We start from the raw sequence: 22,500 nt of genomic DNA on the forward strand, positions 1-22,500 counted from the left end.
TAATAACATTACAACACACACACACACACACACACACACACACACACACACACATGTTATTGACCGTCACGCGTGGCGCGGTTAACCCGGTATCAAACCCGCATAGGTTCGAATCTTGGTCTCGGCAGACGGTCCACAGTCCGCCTAGCTATTCATCCTCTCCCTAGTGTGTGTGTGTGTGTGTGTGTGTGTGTGTGTGTGTGTGTGTATAGATATATACAATGTTACAGGACGGGGCAACACTGGTGTAAAAACTCCCTCTCTCTAACACACACATATAGTTCATCACTTACACACACACACACACACACACACACACACACACACGAGACTGGGGGTCACAGAACGAGACTTCTTCGTTGAAACGACGATATTCGAGACGAGGGGAAACAAAGGTACGCATGGCGGAGGTACCTTTACAAACTGTATCCAGGAGACAAGTGGCCTCCCACAGGGGTCAATCTTGGTGCCGCTGTTGTTCTTGCTGACGTGGAGAACTGACGATGCTACAGCTATGAGCGACGTAAGGCGCGGTCGGGGCCGCTGACGACCAACACAGGGCCCTAGAGAGGTTGCAGCTCTGGTAGACACATGGGTGATGTACCACGACACATGTAATGCGACGAGGCAAACAAGATATCAGCAGTTTGATCACGCCCTAACTTGAGGAGATATATATCTGATACGTGAGGCCCAACGGCGGGCAGGAAAGATAATACTTAATAGAAAGATGAGCCACACGAAGAGTAGGAACCACAGACTTGCTAACATGAAGAGGAATGAGCAGGGGGGCACATGATGGCAACTTCTAACTCTCTGAAGCCAGCCAGAGCCTTCATCAAATTGGTCGTCGAAATAACAGAAAAAAAAATATTCGTTAGAGAGAATAATATATGAGACTAAAGCAAAACCGAGTTAGAAAAGATGTTAAGAAACATCAAATACTGCGAACGTAAAATCAAACTAAGAAAAAAATTGTCTGATTTTAAAGATTAGGTTATGAGACAAGATGTACGAGTGTCGAACTCCTTCCATCGCACACTGCAAACAGGTTTGTAAACACGAGTAAACATCCACTTGCCAGATAAGAACTGCAGATCACCAAGAGTAACCATCACCATGGCTCAGTCATGATCAGTTCAGTGATGGCAATCACCATCATTCACCATCACCACCATCACTATCCACATTGATGGATGTGTAACTCATCACCTTTACTCAAGTCCCTCCTCGCTGTCATCATGAACACTATCGTCACTATGACCCATCACTATCACCGATGTAACCCCTCACCATCACGACAGCCTCCCTTCCCCATTCCCTCACCATCGTCATCTCCAGTATACACCCCTTCCCCTTCCCCATCTACCGTGGGTCATAATAGACTGGGTGGAGTACAGGAAGGTTAGGTATGGAGGCCTCAGGTAATCTCCCTTCCTCCCTTCTCCTTACCTTTCTCCCCGGCCCACACACACACACACACACACACATGTGTCTGACCGCGTCTCACAAGAACAATACACACACACATACACTTGTATTAACCACGTACTGTAATGTGTGAATCGGGAAAGTACAAAATCCATGATACAGACGTAACGAACTACACACACTGACGATAAGGACCGAATGTGAATATGTCTTGATATGTATCACATCTTTCTGTTACAACAGGGGAGTATATATATATATATATATATATATATATATATATATATATATATATATATATATATATATATATATATATATATATATATATATATATATATATAGTTAACATCTATACATATATTACAGGTACAACATCCAACGCGAGTCTTAGGTTTCACATAAAGTTTTCCAATGAAGACTGTTCAATACACACCCGTTATGGTCCAACTCTGAAGGCTTCTTCCTTCTGGCACTGAGTGGCACTAACGCTCGAGTGACAGACACGAGGGAGAGACGGAGGAGGCACGGGGTGTGTGAGGGGTGAGGGTGGGTTAGGGAGGAGGACAGACACAGGAGCAGACACCACCGTCACTGGTGCCAGCTACACCAACACTGCCCCACACACACACCTGCTTTAAAGAAGTTAACATCATCAGGTATCCGGCCGCTTCCTTGTTCCTGGCCACGCGGGGTCAATGCGAACCAGGTCCCCGTGACCTCTAGCCTGTGTCCTAGAGGGGGGAATGGAGAGGGGGGTCACACAGACGGAGCTGACGTCACGCACTATTCCTTACTCTTTCCCCCACCTTCCTCCCCTCACCCTCCCCCGTGCCACCAGAAGCGTGACACGTCGGGGCGCCCCGTCTCCACGTCCCTTCGTCCCACAACATCTTCAGGCCCCGGTGGCGGCGCCGACCGACCATCACCCCAGTCGTCACGATGCCCCTAGACGAGTTCGTCCACGTCGAGGATCCGGAACGAGGGAGGGCAGCCCCCTTGCCAAGGACCCACCTGCGCGCGCGCGTGTGTGACCGAGTAAACCAGCAGGACGAGAGGAGGTCTTCTTCAGGACGCCACCGTTATGGCCTTGAAGGTCTCGAGCGGCGTGAGGCATCCATCACGAGCCTTCCCCGTCGGGAGGTAACGGTAGGACTCGCCCGCGCTACAACAGGATCTAAAAGGATCTTGCTCCTGCGACGACCCGCCCTCCACCGCGCTCGCTCTCCCCAGAGCCCACGGGATGGGCTCGGTAAGACAAGCTGGGTCTACGGATATCGAAGGACCTGCAGGAGGGGATGGAGCAGGAGAGGACTGGGAGGGAAAGAGGACTTCGTAGGAGAGGAAGCTTCGAGAGGGAGTAGCAGGAGAGGGACATGCAAAGTAGGGCCTCGAGGTAGGTAGGTCTTGTCGGATTTATGGTCTTGTCTCTCTCTCCTCCACTCCCTCCCTCCTACCAGGTGAGTCAGAGGCTGGGGCGGCGGGCGGCGGGGGGGAAGAAGGTGACAAGCGGCGATGATCGCTGGTGTCGTGGGGGGAGGGTGAGGACCAGCTGGGAGGGAGGGAGGAGGGAACCGGAAAAGAAGAGCGGGAGATGTGGAGGTAAACAAAGACGATGTGTGGCACAGTACGAGGGGCGGGGGAACGAACGAACGAACGACACGATCAAAGTTACGTACGACAGAAGACGGGACGCCACTGCAGGAGAGAGAGAGAGAGAGAGAGAGAGAGAGAGAGAGAGAGAGAGAGAGAGAGAGAGAGAGAGAGAGAGAGAGAGAGAGAGAGAGAGAGAGAGAATGTGGGAGAATATAAAAGAGAAAATGTGATTTGGAATTGAGCCTGTGCCCTGCCAAATATAGGTGTTAGCCGGGGAATTGGAAGGGAGACAACATGTGAGAGAGAGAGACAAGACAAAGATATCTCTCTCTTCCCTCTCCAACACTGACGGTGTGGTAATCAGCGACTTTGGTTACGTCAGCCTGGCATTGGCTAGGGTGACGGCATACGTATATACACTTCACTCAAACAGTTATTGTGTGCAGAGCAATGGAGGGGGGGCGATCCCTCGTGCCGGAAGCGACCTATCACCTTCGAAGGTGCCACAATCACCGACCAATCAGCTCACGGCTGTGTTCGTGCCTTTGTTATTTCGTAAAATATCGGCATGATACGGGACAGCAGTCATTACGTGCTTCCTGGTGTGGTCGTATGAACGGTACACCAGCGATGACGTACCCACCTACTGTGGGGGTACGCGAATGATCAGGTACCCGCTAGCGTGAACCATGAACGGTACACCGGGGATGAAGTACCTGCTGGTGTGACCACAGAACGGTACACTCCCCCATGGTGTACCTACCTGTGTAGACAATGAACGGTACACTCCATATAGTGTACGTAGCGGTGTGGACAAAGACCAGCACACAATTCAGGCTATTTCAGAAATCTGTTCGTGTCCATTCTCAAAAAAAAGCCTACTGGAGAAGTAATACCTAACAGATAGAGAGAAAGACATGGAAGAAGCGAAGAAAAATCAGCGTTGACACCACACAAACACACACAGCGTGTGGGCAGACTATCCTTGAGGTCAGTTTACCCAATACACAAGAGCCGTTAAACCCCATACAAAGGGATGAGGTAAGACCCTCCACCTCATCTTTATATTTCCGTATTGAGACAACTCACGACGTCCATGATTTAATGAGTAGCCGCTGCTAGGGATGGTAGCCATAGTCGACACATTCTCTTCTTTTTTTAGAGTTGTTTTGTGGACGAAGACATGACGGGGGTACACCCACTGGAGAGGGTGAGGACGTCATTACCACACCAACATGATTGGTCAGCCACACACACACACACACACACACACACACACACACACACACACACACACACACACACACACACACGGAGGGAGGTGAGGTTCACTGACGCGGCGACATTCGTCTGGTAATTCTTACATATCTGGTGATGATGTGTGTGTGTGTGAGAGAGAGAGAGAGAGAGAGAGAGAGAGAGAGAGAGAGAGAGAGAGAGAGGTGGGTGGTGTGGGAAGGAATGCATTCGTCGAGGACAAGACGAATCTTTCCAACCAATCTGCTTCTTACACACACACACACACACACACACACACACACACACACACACACACACACACACACACACAAAAGCCTTTCAGATCCGCTTGTGTAGAATGAGTCCAGGTGAGCCATGTGTCAAAGGTGTCAGGTCTCGAGGTCGTCGTGGTGGGGCGGGAAGGGTGGACACCAATACTGGAGTTTCCAGAGCTCAGGTCCGCACGCAGGAGCTGGGTAAGGGGGGTCGTCTTGGCAGTACATGGGAAGGACAGATAACAGGAGACGCGATGGGTCCGCGACCAGGTTCATCTGCGGTTATCAGCGGCGGAAACAGACTGACGGATCAGAGGTGTGTGATGACGTCGTGGATTCTCAGGGGGGGTAAAGGATGGTCTCTGGGGGGGAAAGGGGGAAGAAGAAGGGAGGGGAAGGCAAGGTCCCATCCAGGCATCATTCACCAGGAAGGGAGCAGCCGAGGGGAGGTGTCAGAGGCGGAGAGGGAATGGGTAATGGTTCGTCAACGTGGGGGCGAGGGGTCCCCCCGTGTAGCTGGGGGGTTGGGGGGTGAAATGGGGGGGAGTCGTGATCTCATAAAATGGTTCCATTGGTCGTGAGGTCACCGCCAGGAGCAGGGGAACAAGCCAGGCGTGACCCTGCCCTGTGTGTGTGTGCGTGTGGGGAGGGAGGGACACGATCGTTGTATAATGCAAGTTGTTGAGGGAGGAGATGGCAGGGCTTCTGGGGTGGTTACGTGGGGAGAGTGTCACTCCTCCCGGAGGTGGGGTGAGGAGGGGGAGTGGGTGGTGCTGGTCACGATGCCCAGGCGTAGTGGGGAGCGCCGGCGGTGGTGGCGTCATCTACAGGAGCAGCGACGCAACTAAACAAAGCCACGACCCCTTCTATGTCGCCGGAGGTTACCTATTTTACCGTCCACTCTCTTCATTTCCCCGCGAGATCACCAATGCACCGGCCGCTTCCTTATCTTGCCGGTTAACTATTCTACCGGTCACCACCTCCCGTGGCCGGAGTACTGCTATTTGACCGATCCGGTCAAATAGCAGTACTATTTCCCCCACTCTTGGTAGCCAGCGGGGGCTGGTCTACATGTCTAACCCTTCCTCACACCTCGGCCTCACTGGTGTTGTGTAAGGTCTACACACACACACACACACACACACACACACACACACTTTCACCACTTGTCATATTCATGTGTCTTAAAGATTTTGCATAAAACACTCAACCTACCGCAAGCACACACACACACACACACACACACACACACACACACACACACACACACACACAAGGTATGACACTATAACCAAATGAAACTTGAGACCGTATTCGAAATGGAACTAAAAACAGGACGGAAGCAGAAACCACATATCTGACGAGACTGACATAAAACTGCATCAAAGAACCATGACGAGATGAAACTAGAAACCACATACCCTGATGAAACTAGAGACTACATACCTTGATGAAACTAGAGACCACATACCCTGATGAAACTAGAGACCACTTACCTACATGAAACTAGAGACCACATACCCTGATGAAACTAGAGACCATATACCCAAATGAAACTAAAACCACATACCCAAATGAAACTAGAGACCACATACCCTGATGAAACTAGAGACCACATACAACAATGAAACTAGAGACCACATACCCTGATGAAACTGACACGGAGCAGAGACCACACATATCCCACTACAGGAGACCATAGTGAAACACTGTGTGTGTTATGTACATAACGAAGGCGACATGGCGAAACTAGAGACCATACCAGACGGAACGTGTCCACAAGTAAAGCTTGAATGAAACTAAGCTGCATGACCCCGTGACGACCCTTGAGCACGACGGTACGACCTTCGAGCACGACGGTACGACCCTTGAGCACGATGGTACGACCCTTGAGCACGACGGTACGACCCTTGAGCACGACGGTACGACCCTTGAGCACGACGGTACGACCCTTGAGCACGATGGTACGACCCTTGAGCACGATGGTACGACCCTTGAGCACGACGGTACGACCCTTGAGCACGACGGTACGACCCTTGAGCACGACGGTACGACCCTTGAGCACGATGGTACGACCCTTTGGAATGATATCCGCTTGCCATTTGACCTAACCCTCAAGCGTTGGGTCAAAGGTCAGGTCATCACATCCACACCACCGCGTCTGAAGCTTTAAGAAACCTAGAACAGAAAACTAGAGACCAGGTGTATGAAACCAGAGACCAGCCGGAAGTGAACGGAGACTGACCTAGAAATGGCATACTAGAAGAAACTAGAAAGTCAAAGGTTCTAGACTTTCCATCATATTAAGCTCGAACCAAGAGGGAGGCAGAGCAGGTCGCTGAATCAAGCAGGTGGAGCCAAGGGCGTGGGCGTGGTCATATGGGCGTGGTCTGGGCGCCTACTGTTAACGTAACATGACCCTTACAGGCCTCCACTCCACAGGCCCTGTCTTGACACAGAGTGCTAAACCCTCAACGCCGAATGGTCGGAATTATAGCCACTTACGGTGGGGAAATCAGCCGTACTGAGATGCTCACTTGAAGCAATACCTTTCCTTCTGTAAACCACGTAAACTCTACGTAAAAAAGTTTACGTCTCTCCAGAACTATAGGTTAGACTACAGTAAACTGCCCCGACCCCCTGACCACCACGGAATAAGCCTTGGGTCTTTGACCTAACCTTTACGGTTCGGGTCAAAGACCACGCCATCATACCCCAGGGTCGTACCGTCGTGCTCAAGGGTCGTACCGTCGTGCTCAAGGGTCGTACCGTCGTGCTCAGGGGTCGTCCCGTCGTGATCAAGGGTCGTCCCGTCGTGCTCAAGGGTCGTACCGTCGTGCTCAAGGGTCGTCCCGTCGTGCTCAAGGGTCGTACCGTCGTGCTCAAGGGTCGTACCGTCATGCTCAAGGGTCGTACCGTCGTGCTCAGGGGTCGTCCCGTCGTGATCAAGGGTCGTACCGTCGTGCTCAAGGGTCGTGCCGTCGTGCTCAAAGAGGTGAAAGGGCGAGCACCTGGGACTTTAAAAGGTCACCAGAGGTCAGGGCCGGACGGCGTTTTAAGGCATGTTGAATAATTACCTTAAGGGCGTCTCCTCCATTGCGGGATTAACCTACGTTCGCCCCTATGGCCCACTTTCATAGCGGATAGCTCCTTCTTGTCCTCTACAGGAATTAACTAACCCCGGCGTAATTATCATCCAAATTACCATGCGTAAATTATTGAACTAATTATCCTCCTTATATTTCAGACTAATTAAAATTAATTACAAAACTCAGGCAGTTATAGTAGTCTAAATATATTTGACGATCATAAATCATGTTTCATTTTCTTTGTATCATAACAGGAGTCTACTGATGTCCCATTTTCTATACGCGATAACAAGGGATTACTGACGTTCCATTTTCTTTACACCATTAAAGTCAAATAAATTTCCCATTTTCCTTACATTACAGCAAAAGTTTAGTTGTGCTCATTTTGTTTTTACATATTAACAAAAGGAGGTTATCGGTGTTACGTTTTCTTCACATCATAACCTGGGTTTAGCTGTAGCTTATGAGCAATCACGATCTAACTACCTGTACGTATCACGCAGGCGCTACCCATGGAAATTAGGGAGTGGAGGTAAAATAGCGTACAATATTCAAGAGAGAAAAGCCAAGAACTATGTAATGTTTTTTAAGTAATAAAACATTCACCACATAATAATAATTATAGTACAAATGTTGCTGTTGAGGTGTTGTTAGAGTGCCGTTTACAAACATTCAAATTCTCTGCTACGTGAGCAGGATTTAATTCTCTGCTACGTGAGCAGGATTTAATTCTCTGCTACGTGAGCAGGATTTAATTTTCTGCTACGTGAGCAGGATCTCGTACGGAGATTCACGCATTAAGTGGCAGGATTCATCGCATCTAATGACCAAAGGCAAGGGCTCTGCTGATGTGGTCTCTCTCTCTCTCTCTCTCTCTCTCTCTCTCTCTCTCTCTCTCTCTCTCTCTCTCTCTCTCTCTCTCCCCTTAAGGGTCCGTCCGTGGGAGGTGTGTTTTGGTTCGAGGCAGTCCAGGTCCCACACCGGGCCGAGGCCAAGGGTTCGAACCTTATAATGTAAGGTTCGACTTTTGCTCGGTCAACAAAAACAAGGTTTCCATCCAGCCACGTCCACTCTCTCGCACACATTCCCCAGGCAGAAAACGGAATCCACAGAAAACGTGACACACGGAAAATGTAATAACCTTCAAGGAAACCAAAAATGAAAACAAAAGAATAAGTCAAGGGACGGAACTTGGAAACCGGAAACCCTCAGAAAACTCGAACCTTCGGAAACCATCGGATGAAACGTTATGAGAACGGGGGATACGCCTCTCATGACGAGGAAACAACCCAAATGGAAAACACACTTCATAAAGTGAGGATATATATATAGACCAGTGGAAAAGGTACGTGATTCTCTTTTCCTTCAAGTGAAAACCCTGACATTTCACCTCGAATTCAATATTCGACTACCGAGAACTCCATGGTCAAACATGTTGCACGAAATTTCGTGGAACTCGCCAAATGGATAGGGGACGAATGCCGAAAAATTCACGATTTTTATCAGAAAAACAAACTTGATGTAAAGAAATTGGAGTCACCTTTATTCCGGGCCAACGCGGGACTCCCGGATACGCGCATCTCACACGTGATATCGTCTGGAATGCTTCTGATGTGAGGGTAGTGTTCACGAACCCCAGGCCACAGGGTCAAGTTAATCATCACATTTAAATAGAGAAACGGCTCTTTTTTCTTCAATCATAGTCTCCCCATAGTCTCTCTGTGCTCCAAAGGCATGAGAAAATGGGCAAGTGGTGCCTCACTTCCCAGCAGATATCAAACGTTCAGTCGCGTTCAAGAAAAGTCCTGGGACGCGTATGGATCTTCCAACGACTCAGACTGATTTGATCGAAGCTGTGGTCGCTTCCTCTCCCCTCGTCCCTCTGTCTCGTCCGAGGTATAAAAGGGAGTGACGTGTTCGGAACTAACACGTGAGGGAGTAACGTGTGTGAGAGAGGGTTATGTGTGAGGGAGTAACGTGTGTGAGAGAGGGTTATGTGTGAGGGAGTAACGTGTGTGAGAGAGGGTTACGTGTGAGGGAGTAACGTGTGTGAGAGAGGGTTACGTGTGAGGGAGTAACGTGGGTGAGAGGGTTACGTGTGAGGGAGTAACGTGTGTGAGAGAGGGTTACGTGTGAGGGAGTAACGTGTGTGAGAGAGGGTTATGTGTGAGGGAGTAACGTGGGTGAGAGGGTTACGTGTGAGGGAGTAACGTGTGTGAGAGAGGGTTACGTGTGAGGGAGTAACGTGTGTGAGAGAGGGTTATGTGTGAGGGAGTAACGTGTGTGAGAGAGGGTTATGTGTGAGGGAGTAACGTGGGTGAGAGGGTTACGTGTGAGGGAGTAACGTGTGTGAGAGGGTTACGTGTGAGAGAGTAATGTGTGTGAGAGGGTTGCGTGTGAGGGAGCAACGTGTGTGAGAGGGTTACGTGTGAGGGAGTAACGTGTGTGAGAAGGTTACGTGTGAGGAAGTAACGTGTGAGGGAGTAACATGACTGGCTACATGGAAGGTATGGACAACTCTCACTCCGGGGAGATGACTAGTGTGGTAACACGCATACCACACACCTGATGACATTATCTCCCAAGGTAAGCTCCCCCTTCACCTCCTCCCTTCCTCCTCCTCCTCCTCCCTAGCTTCCGTGTCCTCCCCAGGGTGTGTCTCCCCTCCCCAGCCCGAGCGCCGTGGCTGGGGGGAGAGAGAGTAGCCGGGGAGAGACAACAAACCCATCAGTACACCTAATCACAACATCTCTAACCTCCGTATCTCCCTCTGTGGCAGGCCTCCCGTGGTGTGTGTGTGTGTGTCTGTGTGTGTGTGTGTGTGTTGTGTGTGTGTGTGTGTGTGGCCGGCAGGCACCTCCCGCGGGAGGCCACAAGCCACTGATAACCTGTCACAGGTCACCAGAGGCGTCATGTCCCTCTCAGACGTGGACGTAGACACACTTGTACGGTAACCAGTCGACATACTGAACCTACCGGAGGTATGGTATACCCGTGTGTATGTGTGTGTGTGTGTGTGTGTGTGTGTGTGTGTGTGTGTGTGTGTGTCAGCCCCCATCCCCCCACAATAGAGTGGTAGTGGCGGCAGTGTGAGTGATCGATAGTTGAGGATGGCACATCGGAGGGGCGCTGTATCATGTCCTCCTCACTCGCTAGCCAGGAGGAACAGACTCACTGTGGCTCATATACCGTGAGGCCTCCACCACAGGCAGCTACCCGTAGCCACGAGGGCCCACCAGCACTCCTCTCTCTAGGGCTCGGGCGGGACTGGAGGCGAGGAGGCCGCTGCCTCAGCCGAGCCCCACCACGTGTGGAGGTGAGGTAAGTCGGTCTGGCCTCCGCTGCTGCACCTGTGGAAGTGTGGGTGGAGGACCGGGGTTGGGAGAGGGGTCGGAGCGATCTGTCGTGCCACAGGTGGTGGTGAGGCAGCTCCACCAGCGTCCCCACGCCCGAGGAGGGGAACACAACCACTACAACCATCATCATCGAGAGAGAGAGAGAGAGAGAGAGAGAGAGAGAGAGAGACAGAGAGAGAGAGAGAGAGAGAGAGAGAGAGAGAGAGCACGACCCTCACTCACCATCGCCTCCCACAGACAGCAGCCTGAAGCATCTTACATCCCGGTGACCCCGTGGGGACTCTTCTCATGGCACAGTGAGTGGAGGTGGGGACCTCTCTCATGGCACAGTGAGTGGAGGTGGGGACCTCTCTCATGGCACAGTGAGTGGAGGTGGGGACCCCTCTCATGGCACAGTGAGTGGAGGTGGGGCCTCGTCCTTCCCTCTACTCCACCGCCAATATTCCTTCTCCATAATCGCAAAATCTGATTGTCTGATCAACTCATTAGCGGCGGTTCACGAACTATTAGAACCTAATGAGGTCGTCTGGCTGGCTGTTCAGGCAAGTGGTGATTACCGGACGGCAGGTAATTACTCCTCTAAACTCATTAAGAGGAAGTTGAGGGTAAACACGGGTACAATATGGTCAGGACTGACTGAGGGGGTGATTACATAATTACCCACCTGTAAAGACTGCTAATCAATGCCTGTTGGAGTTAGGGTCTAATACCCCGTGCCAAACAAGGTTACAACCTATGTCGCAAAAATAGAGAGAAGGTTATACATCTCCACGTAAAGATGTCGCAAATACACAGGGGTTTCCGACACACACACACACACACACGCGTGCGTCACACTTCTCGGGGAATATACCATTGACGACGGAGAACACCAGCTAAAATGCCGTACTTACACGCGAAAGAAAGCGTCAACTTTTGGTAAGTGATTAATCACAGGTTTAATCTCCTCATTCATCTAGAAACCTAATTAAAACTTTGGAGCAGATCCCCTCCGTGCCCGGATGAAGGCTAATGATCAGACTCAAGTTCTCCGTAATACAGAAAAGTTCTGATGAAAGTCAACTATAGTGTAACATGGTAGCTGTCGTGGAGTTGGGAGACGCTTTGTGAAGCTACAGGTAATACGGAGAAATGAATTGGTGTGTAATCTCTCGAAAACAAAGGTACGACCCTTGGGCAACATGGTGCGACCCTTGAGCACGAAGGTGCGACCCTTGAGCACGAAGGTGCGACCCTTGAGCACGACGGTACGATCCTTGAGCACGACGGTACGACCCTTGAGCAAGATGGTACGACCCTTGAGCACGACGGTGTTACCCTTGAGCACGATGGTGTGACCCTTGAGCACGACGGTACGACCCTTGGGCATGACGGTGCGACCCTTGAGCACGGTAAAAGAAAGACCCTTGAGCACGACGGTACGACCTGCTTTACGACCCCATCATCTGTGGTGATGGGTGGCGAGGAACCTTCTCGTTTACTAAACCCTCTCCATCTATGTCGGCGAGCTAGGAAGGGGAAGGTAGGAGCCTCCTGCTCTGCTAGACCGTCTCCATCCACGCAAGATCAAGCAGCGGCAGCACACACCACAGCTGCTCTCCAACAGACAACCTCATCGCAAACCATCAGGTGTTCTGTCACCTGTCTTTCCTTCACAGCATCTCTTCCTCCCCTCCTTCCCCTCACCACACACACACACACACACACACACACACACACACACACACACTTGCCTTCACACCTCGCCAGAGTGAGGCTCTTCCTTCGCCTGACAGTGTACCCTCCACCCCTCAACCATCGTCCTCCTGAATCAATATTTGTCTCTCTCTGTTTCCAACTCCCTTCCCCCTCCTCCCCTCACAGCCCCTGGACCCCATGTGTTATGTATTTCCCGCTACAATGACTCTGACAATACCTGGAAATCAGCTTATCACTCCTAATAACCCCGTAATGGCAGGGTAATGACCTAATCACCTTATTGCATGTCGATTAGTTAAAAATCCTTATAACTTTTGGATGCTTCAATTACTTCATCATTTTGATCATCTGTTGGGGCCCCCTAATCACACGTCAGCTCCCTAATGTGTTCTATTATTGATGTTACTCCTAACTGCCTGTTATCACTTCAATCACCAGCTGTCAATGACTTCACTCACTGCTGTATCATTCATCCATTACTATTCAAGGTATCCGTTTCCCTTCCCGTTACCTGTTAACGCCTTAAGACTCACTTTCAACGGCACCTGTTGAGAATCTCATCTCTCCTGTTGTTAAGATACCCGTTGTGGTTCAAATGATCTACTAACAACCCATCTATCTATCAAGGCCCCACTAACCATCTACCACTCATGTTGTTCCTGTCACAAATACCTATCCCATCTCTAAGACGTAAGTAGATGCAATTAATTAGCATTGTTTACTTGCATTATGTCCTAACTGCTAATTACAATCATACTAATCATCAGTAAGTATTCAGTGTTGGCATTCCGGTGATCTGTTATTATATGAAGTAATTATCAGAACCAATCAGATTACAGACACCAGTTCGAACCAGCAATTAGCGATCTAGGGGTATGAATGACCTCTGATTGCCCATGAGCATGTCAATTAGTGTTGAGTACGCCTTTCGTTCGTGACAACCCCATCATGTGGACATGGAAGAGATGGTCGCTACAGCAAGGTAGTTCGAGTACGTGGTAGAGGGATGTACCGAAAGGTTTCCCTGCCGGGTGATCGCTATACACAGTGCACGCCATCGACAGCGACCTTACGACCTCTTCGTCAAATCGGTCGCCGAGGCGGGTGGCCGCTGGAGCTAGGCAGTCAGTGAATGCGTTGCACAGACACAGTTCAGGGTGTTAGAGAAGTGATGAGCGAAGGCGGCGTGTTCCAGTGAGAGAGAGAGAGAGAGAGAGAGAGAGAGAGAGAGAGAGAGAGAGAGAGAGAGAGAGAGAGAGAGAGAGAGAGAGAGAGAGAGAGAGGGGGGGCTTTATATATATATATATATATATATATATATATATATATATATATATATATATATATATATATATATACAGCCAGTCCGTGTTACACGACCAGCTACCATCACAGCCATGTGTGTGTGTGTGTGTGTGTGTGTGTGGGGGGGGGTGTTCTCGCCTGTCACATAAAAATATAAATGAAACATGACGGCCTTGTTGCTCCAGTCATTTCGTCCAATCAGCGCACTGCCATACTGGATCACTTTCACAGACGTGGGATAATCAGGGAATTCCCATCCTCCTCCTCCACTGTGTCATCGGGCGGTGATGAACGGCCGCCCATGATGATATGCTATGTTCACATGATGAGATTAAATCCCCCCTAACACACGAGCGAGAGGGAGGTCATGTGATATTACCCGCGACCTCGCCATCACGCTCCTGATGATCTCCCTCATTACAATAATCCAGCGGTAAAACTGTGCGACGCGTGAACCACCACCTGAATCAGGTCTCTCTATTGAGGCCTTGGGTGAGTTTCGAGCTCTGTGATGGTACGATCCAGGGTCTCACACTGCTCGAAGCTTATCCCCCACGACTCTGGGTCTTTTAAATTGTTCAGTGACTGTCGTCTGATGCGACTGAAGCAAGTATCGCTTGCTATGAAAAGCCTCGCGACTGTCGTCTGAAGCGACTGAAGCCTCGAGCTGCTTCGACTGCTCTGAACTGCCTCGAACTGCTTCGAACGACTACCAGTAACTCTACCGGTAAACTGAATTCCTCTTAGCTGACTTTAATCAACCATGGCTATTCACAACGTAGCCTAAAGTGTCTAAGTTACCCTTATCTACCTCTGAATCACCCTGAAATGCCCTTGAACTATCCTTTGATTGTGTCTACTCTCTCCTTTTCTCTCTCTTTCCACCAATCTTGAAGTATTGCAAGTCTTTCTCAATGTCGCAAACAGACGTGAGAGAGAGAGAGAGAGAGAGAGAGAGAGAGAGAGAGAGAGAGAGAGAGAGAGAGAGAGAGAGAGAGGCGGGCGGGACGGGCTTGTCTTGCTCGGCAGAAGGATGTGTTCTGACCTCTGACCCCGAGGCAAGACGACCCCATGACTCCCATCCCATTCTGGGTTACGAGGCACCTCCACTACTCCCTTCCCCGCCGCCTGATGAGAACCAAGGGGGTAAAGCGGATGTCCCAGGTCGCCGGGTTGATCGCCGTCGTACACAAGGCCGCGCGGTATCGTACGTTGCCAAACATACGTAATCAAAACAATCGAGACGCCTCCGCCATCATGGGTATATATACGTTAGGCCAAAATGTATAACCAGGAGTTGAGTTGTAGTGAGGGAGGTGTCTGGTGTTGTGGTGGGGGAGGAGAGTCACAGGTCTGTTCATGGACTTGGAGAGGTTCATCTGTGACACAGACGAGAGATGTGATGACACGGGAGATGTCTGTTCATCTCCAAGGTTTGAATAAAGAAACTAAAACACCTGTATACCTCTCACTACCAGAACGGTTTACGGTGAGTCTACTTTAGTCGTCAGCCATCTTGTAAGTTTACAATCAGTCTCTGTCATAACCCAATCCATAATGTGAGTTTACAATGAGTACTTTAACCCCAGCCACCGTCTGAGTTTACTTACCTGTGGTTGTGACGCACTCTGGTGTCTGAAATAGATAACAAAATCAAACATTAGGATAACTAAAGTCAGTTTTCAACAAGAATTCATAATACATGATGCATGGGTTCGATACCCCGGACAGTAACATCCCCTCAAGTGGTCGTGACCAACGCATGCTGTTAAATATAAGATATTGATAACATAGCAACAAAAATTCAAATATATGAAATGATAAAGTAAATTGATATATAGATAATAATAATAATAATAATAATAATAATAATAATAATGATAATAATAATAATAATAATAATAATAATAATGATAATAAATAATAATGATAATGATAATAATAAAAATAATAAATGAATTCATGTAAAAAGTGTATAACATCCTAAGTTCCATTAAACTGTTCTTAGCGTCAGCTGGCAAAGCAAACATCATTCTGTTCCTTAACCTTACAGGTAAGGACACTGTAGACCTTATAAGTTATATAAGTATTGTATAATATATAATATACAACAATAGTATATGGGAGATGTTACATTATCAACTGGTCGATGAGCAGATAACATGCGGGGTGAATGGACGAACAAGAAAGCACTGATAAGAAATCTTAGGACATCAACACATCTATGGGGGTGGAGTGATGACGCCAGGGGTGTTAGCTGGGTCCTCTGTTATCTATGCCTCTCTCTTCATCAAGAGAAGGAAGACATGTTTGCTGAAGTGAACATCAAAGTCGTTCGTCTTCAACCTTAAGACAAGGGCATTGCACCGTCTCGCTTGCCCCTCAGACACTCGAGCGACGCAGGTGAAGAGAGCCCGCTTCGTCTTCAACCCATCACATCTTGAATTACATGTCCTCTGCCAAGCAGGTGTCCGGCGGACGCGTGGTCGGGTGACCAACATGACCAGAGGATGATGGGTCCTTATGTCCTAGGTCACGGCACGCTCCCTCCCTCTCTTCCCCAGCACCTACACGCCCCAGCATTCCCTGGCGAACTCGCGGGCGGCCGCTCCCACCTCCCTCAGGCGGCAACGGCCGGACACAACAGCATACCCACGCCTTCCTGATCGCCGGCAGGACGGAACCGAGCGAGGAAGGGCGGTAGATGAGGAAAAATCCTGCAGGACCGGTCGTGGCGGGAACACCTGTGGACCAGAACGAGGAGGAAATGCATGTGGGGGCGGTCAGCGGGCGGGAGGAGGGGGAGGTGATGTCATGGTGCGAGTATGAGGTGGTCACTCAAGGCTCGGGCTAGCAATGCCGACCTCCGGAACAAGAAGGGAAATTTTTTCTTTCTGTGTGAGGGTTGTGCATGACCGCCTGGTCCCACCGCTCATGCAGGAAGAATGTCCGATCTTGTCTCTGTCTCGTGGGACAAGCGTCAGAGGCGGTGAGCATTACGCGCAAGACCTGTCTAAATGGCAAAATGCCATCCCGGGCACATCGCTCGCATGCAGGCATTCCATCTCTCTCCCTGAGGGCGTACTGGATGCGCGGTCCTCCACAGTCTGGTCCTGCACCATGCATGGCTGCTCAACTCTCCTGCCATCCCAGAGCGGACCCCTCTGCCTTGCTATCTTGTCTCCGTCTGCACAGGTCTGTTACTCCACCACCCTCAGCAGATGATAACCTGGTCGTCGACCAACAGGTCTCGTGCCCCTATAGCTTCCTGGCCAGGCCTGGGGGGAAACCGTCGCCTCGTCTGACACTGCCCCTTGGGATGCCATGTCTGGCCATCGTCCTTCGTCCCCCGCCCACACCTCCGCCACGTTTACCGTAGCCGATGATCATCTCTGTAATTACTCTCGTCCCCTCGTTCGTCCGTCCACACAGCCGTCCGTGAGCGCCATGTTTTTCGTCCGGACCAACCAAAGGCTTGACACAAAGGGCTCGAGACTTTCACCTTCCTCAGGAAATAGTGTCTTCGTTTCCGACCTCTGGAGGACAGCGCATCCCTCAAGGACGCCCCGACTTCCTCCTGTCGTAAAAGCCAGACGTGGAAAAAAAAAAAAGAAAATAACTGAATTCTTTAAACCACACATGACGGCGAGGCCCTGGGAGAGGCAAGCACTCGCCCTCATGAGGAAATACAAACACCTGGTGACAACGAACAACATGTTAGGTTGTGGTGTTGTACAATACAGACACTACAACACACACTCTACGACCAGGACTGGTCACATGTGTTGGCAGATCCACGGGAGAGTGTGACTTGTACCTTGACGAACGATCTTCTGTGACGTAACCGATGTAAATAATCTGTGACGTCATAAATGTCACCGCGGTAGCACTGACGTCACACACGTAAACAACTTTTCCAACCGTAATAACAGGGGTTGACGACATGGTTATCCCCCCCACCGCCCTTACCCCACCCTATGCCCACCATCCCCCTCCTCCATGACCACATCTGTCCACTAACGGGGCTGGACTCCGTCTCGTCCACCTCTCCTGGATAGATGCGACAACCTAGCCTTACACAGACGTACACTCTCGTCCTAGACCCGTTCTCGCTATCCCCCGCGGGTCATGACCTCCGATGAACGTGAGAGAAGAAAATGACAATGAGAGAGAGAGAGAGAGAGAGAGAGAGAGAGAGAGAGAGAGAGAGAGAGAGAGAGAGAGAGAGAGAGGAGCAGGTCTCCGCGTTCTATAGGGGTGACCCTACCTCAGGGCCTGACAGAGGAGGGCGCAGGGTGGAGGGGGTCAAGGCCTCATATGCATTAACCAGAGGGACGCCCTCCCTCCCTCCCGCCTCTGGGTTAACGGCAGGAGGGGCGGCAGGTGTGCGTTGCCTTCTACAGGTGGAAGGTCAAGGAATACGCCTCTGGTGGAGCCGCTCCACTTCGTCACGCGTGCTGGATCATTCTCCTCGTGTGCTCGGTCGTCCACACAGCCTTCCACCGTGTGGAGTGGGCCCACGAGACACACACGAGACGTGATCTCGCTGTCCTCTGACCCTTCCTGGTATTTATGTCTTTACGGGAGAATATCAAGGCGACACCACATCTCTTGCTTCCCACCCGCCGGCCACCTTCTCCACCACCCGCCGGCTAACCTCTCCACCACCCGCCGGCCAACCACTCCACCACCCGCCGGCCAACCTCTCCACCACCCGCCGGCCAACCTCTCCACCACCCGCCGGCCAACTTCTCCACCACCCGTCGGCCAACCTCTCCACCACCCTCCGGCCAACCACTCCACCACCTACCGGCCAACCTCTCCGCCACTCACCAGCCAACCTCTCCACCAAGTTCCGCTTACGTACCTTCTGCTGTAAGCGGCCCGCGTGCCACCAGAGGGCCAAGTGTCATGCTCACACGGTGCCAGGCACCAAGTGCAGTCTAACACCTCGTGACCTGCTGTGACCTCTCGGTGCCTTGCAGGGGGCGTGTGGTGAGAGCTGGGTCTGACCTGCGACGCCCTCCCTCACCCTCGTACCAGCTCAGGTTTTGTGGTGATCCCCACACAGCAGCCCCCATACGACGCACGGGTCGCCAGTGACCTACTCACCCCAGCTTCAGTTTTCGTGGCGTTGGTGTTGACTCTGTCATGAGTGTGGCTCGTCGGATGAGGCGTAAGGTGTGAGGCGTAAGGTGTGAGGTGTGAGGTGTGAGTTGGGGAGCATTTGCCTCCACACCTTGAATTGGATCCTCAAACACTACCGGGTTCTGAGAGAGAGAGAGAGAGAGAGAGAGAGAGAGAGAGAGAGAGAGAGAGAGAGAGAGAGAGAGAGAGAGAGAGAGAGAGAGAGAGAGAGAGAGAGAGATTCTCAACCACATCTTCACACTCTCTCTCTTCTCTCCTTCCGCCTGAGGGGAGAGGTGCCATGGGCTGCAGGCTACTATGGGCGCCCACATGCGCCACCGTGGGCGCCCACATGCGTCACTGTGGGCGCCGAGGGATGCGCACATTACCCTGAGCGTAAGGCCAGGTGGGCATTACCATGGGTGTTCCACTGGCCATAACGGAGTGGACATCACTGTGGGGCTTCTGCTCAAGACGACACGTTACACGCACGCAACTCCGAGTGTGAGGTGTGTGAGGTGTGTGTGTTGGCAGGTGTGGGGAGGAGGAGGAGGAGCAGCGGGAGGGAACTGGGTGCGTGTTGGCGCTGGCAGTGCCGCAGGAATATGGCTTTAACTTCAGCTGGAGATATCCCGACTCAGGGTAATTAATCCGAAGCCCGGACAGCGTTAATTAGCCCTTGAAGCTCCCAGCTGATTGGCTCGGATGGGGAGCAAGGGCTGGAGCCTCCAATACCTCTCCCCTCTCCTCCCTTCCTCACGCGCCCGTCTGTGCGCCTCCGACTGGGATTTGAGTCTGTTGTTAGTCCCTTTCGATCGCGTGCGCCTCTCGCTCTGTCTGTGTGGCACCCGTCTGTTCATCCGTCTGTATCATCTGTTGGTTTGTCTGTGTGGCAACGCACGTCTGTCTGTCGATCAAGGGAACGTCTGTGGATTGTCTGTGTGCCCGCTCCCCACCCCACAACTCCTCCCGCCACCCAACACCAGGTCAGACGTAAACCTAACCACGCCAAACTACCCTCCCTTCACCCACGCTGGTCCTCCCGACGCCATACAGAACGACTGTGAACGACCACTTCGACATAACAGCCTTCCTCAACTACCGGCACGTGCCACACACACACTCACCTCACGCACTCTGTTCCCTCCTTGGTGCTTGGGCTCCTCGCCAAAGACCTGGACCTTTGACCGCTGGCCAAGACTTGACCTTTGACCTGTCTCCAGAACTTTGATGGTAGGTCATGATTTCAGTCAGTCCCCCCCCCCCCCCCCCCCCTACACCCTTGTTTGGACGTGAGTCGGAAGTAGTGTGTGTGTGTGTGTGTGTGTGTGTGTGTGTGTGTGTCCTCACCATCCATCTCCGCTGTGTGTCCCCCCCACATGGAGTGGTGACAATGAGACGTGGTACCCTGACAGTGGCCTTCACAAGAGAGAACATATCATCCCTCACCAGGTTCTCCCAGCTCGTGTACTTGGTCACCTCACACACACACACACACACACACACACACACCCTAACCACGTACAGTGCGTGGCAAGATTCTCCAACTGTAAAAAATCATGTAATACAAATTTCCTTTAACAAATTCGTTTAAGCATCCTTACCACGTCCATCTCAACAAGTACAGTGATTTGAGAAGAAAAATATATATTTCTTTAAATGTTTTTTTTCTCTTTTGATGGAGTTTATCATCACGGAAAGTTTAAAGTAATATCATCAAACGAGACTGAACTTAAAAGTCTATCTTGAATTAGAAATAACATCAGGAGAGAAGACACAGTCATATATTAAAGTGCAACGCCAAATTCCCTAGGGGCATTTACGGTTCCATGGAAACCATTTTAAACACAGTCGAGATTAAACACGACAAGTGTAACTGGCTGGGTGCCAACCCTGCAGTCCCGGACGACACACACACACACACACACACACACACAGGGTGCCCACAACCTCAGGGCCAGACGTCTGATGTACTGGTTTTTATGTGTGTGTGTGTCTTGTCATCGTTATCTTACAATGGACTCGTAACGGTGTGGTCCAGTTCATTCACCTTCAGGAAAACATCCAGGGTTCTCTGACGCCCTGCTTCCGTGGCCGGGTCCTCCTCACTGGCCTGCACCCCTCATGGACCACCTCATACACGCCACCCGCCTCACGACCCCTCACGGTCGTACGAGGTCGCTTAAAAGTCGTACGACGCAAACACACGAGGACTGTTAACACACACACACACACTCCACCTCCCCCCCCGAGCCTCGGTGTGACCTCCACACAACACGATGATGAACGATGATCATATATAATCACCCATACTGATCAATATAATCAGCCACACTGATCAATATAATCAGCCACACTGATCAATATAATCAGCCACACTGATCATAATAATAATCCAATCTGGATTTGATATATGACAAGAACGTGCGATTGCTGACCCGTGAGAACTAGTTTGACATGGGTGACCTCAGCTTAAATTTACGAGGAATATGAGTTTGATGGATATTACGCACACACCCACACACGCACACACACACACACACACACACACACACACACACACACACACACACACACATCAGTGGCAGCTGACGTAAATCTCTGGGGTAATGACATCAGTCCCTTGGGGGGAGGTTAACGCCAGCCTCTGGGGGGTTTGTGCTGACATCAGCCTCTGGGGGAAAGCTGACCCTGACCTTTCAGGGGTGGACTGCTTTCCCCTCTCAGCTCCCCCCCCCAAACCCCCCCCCATCTTGAAATACCATCTACCACAAGAGGCCTAAACATGAGGGGGGGGGGAGGGAAAGGGGGGTCAGCTGAGACGACAGAACAGCCCCCCCCTCCTTTCCTCAACCCCTCAGAGAGAGGGGGAGAGAGCCCGACAACCCCAAGAAAACATCTGAGCAACAACAGACACGTCTGTGAGAGATATGCCGGTATGGACGGACCCGACCTTGCTACTGTGGGGATTAACGCCTTCCATATGGCTCGTGCTTGGGGGAGGACAACGCCAAGCAACATCCATACATACGCACCCATCATGGTCCATCACCATGACCTATGCGATACATATATACGTATCTAACTCGTGTCTGCTGGGTCCACAAGGCTGTTGGGTGCGGCGCCCCGCAGACACCCAGACGAACTGGGTGTTATAATAATGGTTGTTGTGGTTGTGGTCACGTATCGTCTGGGTCACCCGGCGGTGGTCAACACGGGCGAGGACGCCGCAGACACGTTGGGTCAAACCTCACCCATACACCACCACTTACCATGTACACTATGAGGTTATGCCACGTACACTCTGAAGTTATACCACGGACACTGTGAGGTTATACCACGGACACTATGAGGTTATACCACATACACTATGAGGTTATACCA

General features: G+C 50.9%; 1 protein-coding gene across 1 annotated transcript in view; it reads right to left on the bottom strand.

Moving 5' to 3' along the window:
* Nucleotides 1-22,500, bottom strand: part of LOC139748209 (uncharacterized) — a 160,199-nt gene that overhangs the window by 71,584 nt on the left and 66,115 nt on the right. The window contains exon 3 of the mRNA XM_071661033.1: nt 15,600-15,624. The gene's annotated coding sequence lies outside the window, so the exon portion shown is untranslated. The remainder of the gene's footprint in view (nt 1-15,599; nt 15,625-22,500) is intronic.

This window comes from Panulirus ornatus, chromosome 73, assembly GCF_036320965.1.
Source record: "Panulirus ornatus isolate Po-2019 chromosome 73, ASM3632096v1, whole genome shotgun sequence".
Taxonomy (NCBI): Eukaryota; Metazoa; Arthropoda; class Malacostraca; order Decapoda; family Palinuridae; genus Panulirus; species Panulirus ornatus.